This window comes from Octopus bimaculoides, chromosome 1, assembly GCF_001194135.2.
Source record: "Octopus bimaculoides isolate UCB-OBI-ISO-001 chromosome 1, ASM119413v2, whole genome shotgun sequence".
NCBI lineage: Eukaryota > Metazoa > Mollusca > Cephalopoda > Octopoda > Octopodidae > Octopus > Octopus bimaculoides.
Window position 1 is genome coordinate 105,442,982 of NC_068981.1, and position 2,130 is coordinate 105,445,111.

Genomic DNA, 2,130 nt, shown 5'->3' on the forward strand with positions numbered 1-2,130 from the left:
CTCTCTCTCTCTCTCTCTATATATATATATATATATATATCTCAGAGTGGTTGGCTTTAGGAAGGGCATCCAGCTGTAGAAACTCTGCCAGATCAGAATGGAGCCTGGTGCAGACATCTGGTCCACCAGTCCTCAATCAAATCGTCCAACCCATGCTAGCATGGAAAGCGGACGTTAAACGATGATGATGATGATGATGATGATATATGTATACACACACACACATAATTGATAAAGGAAACAGAAGATGGAGTTAGTATGAATCTCTATTAAGCACTTTATAGTGCTGAATAAAGGTTTATACTAAATCCATCTTCCATTTCCTTTATCAGTTATAAACTCAACAAACATTGTAGATTTCCTGACATAGATCCATTGCAAAATATATCATTACTGTGGATGACATCAGGTAGCCCAAACAGCGAATGTGCTTTAATCAGCATACTAACAGGCATATACCCAAAGTCTAAGTAGTGACGTGTGTGTGTGTGTGTGTGTGTGTGTGTGTGTGTTGATTATTCCACTGTGATAGATATCACCTACACCTTTAGGAACTGTTAAAAAATGACTGCTAGGTATTACTATTTCTCATGAGACAACATTGCTGCTAAAACCATTTACAATGCTGTCTACTAGGAGTTTTGATCTGATAGCCTTATCAAAGGTACCTAGGAGCCAAAATGCATCCACATCTTTAAAATGAGCAATACTGGTTGAACACTTCAACAAAAGACAGCAACCCAGTGAAAATACAATAGGCCAGATATAACTGTGTTGGACAGAAAAAAGTCATGGACTATTGTAGAGGTCAGCTACCCAGTGGTAGTTAATATCGCATTTAAATTAGAGAAAACATGAACAATTATTGAGGACTGATAAGAAATTTTTGGGCCTTATACTTGGAGCAGAGATCTTTGTACCTGTGGTCAATAAGGGCCAAGTTCAGCTGGTATATTAATGTGGGAACCAGAAAACCAAGGAAGGGTCTGTGAATACCTGGCAGAGCCCAAAACCAGTCATGTTCTATCTTGTGAAACTTCTGAAGTCCCTGTATCTCTCTCTCCCCTCTCTTTCTGTATATATATATATATATATGTGTGTGTGTGTGTGTGTGTGTGTGTGTGTGTGTGTGTGTGTGTGTGTGTGTGTGTGTGTGTGTATACAGACATACAGAAAAGCCTTTGACAGGGTCCCCTGATCCCTTATCTGGTGGTCAATGAGGAAACTAGGGATTGATGAATGGTTAATGAGAGCTGTGCTAGCTATGTACAGTGATGCTGTCAGTAAGGTGAGGGTTGGCAACGAGTACAGTGAAGAATTCCAGGTAGGGGTAGGGGTCCACAAAGGATCAGTCCTCAACCCCCTCTTATTCATCATAGACCTCCAGGCAATAACAGAGGAATTCAAGACAGGATTCCCCTAGGAGCTTCTCTATGCTGATGACCTTACTCTAATTGCTGAGTCACTATCATAACTTGAGGAAAAGTTTCAGGTGTGGAAGCAAGGATTAGAATCGAAGGGCCTTAGGGTCAACTTAGCTGAAACCAAAATCTTAATAAGTAGGAAGGCAGACAAACCACAAATCCCTTCAGGTAGATGACCCTGCTCGATCTTTAGAAAAGGCATAGGTAGAAACTCTATAAGATGTACCTGGTGTAAGCTATGGATACATAAGAGGTGCAGCAATATCAAAGAAAGGCTAACTGGGAAGATAGTTTTTGTATGTGGCAAATGCTCAGGTGCTATAAACAATGAAAATGTGCAGAGAACAGCTTCTGTCACATTCCAGGGAGAAAAACTAGAAGTAGTTGATAGCTTCCGTTACCTAGGTGACCAAGTGAGTAGCAGGTGTGGATGCTCTGAAAGTGTAGCTGCTAGAATTAGAATAGCCTGGGTAAAGTTCAGAGAGTTCCTACCTCTGCTGGTGACAAAAGGCCTCTCGCTCAAAGTAAAAGATAAACTGTATGACACGTGTATGAACAGCCATGCTACATGGCAGGGAAACATGGGCCGTGACTGCTGAGGACATGCTCAAGCTTGCAAGGAATGAAGCCAGTATGCTCCACTGGATGTGTAATGTCAGTGTGCATACTCGACAGAGTGTAAGTGCCTTGAGTGAAAAGTTGAATT

The 2,130-nt window shown here is 41.3% G+C and overlaps 1 protein-coding gene across 7 annotated transcripts in view; it reads left to right on the plus strand.

The window, feature by feature from the left end:
- The window catches only part of LOC106871082 (coiled-coil domain-containing protein 34), a 110,824-nt gene that overhangs the window by 60,265 nt on the left and 48,429 nt on the right, over positions 1–2,130 (plus strand). The gene's annotated exons all lie outside the window — the stretch shown is intronic.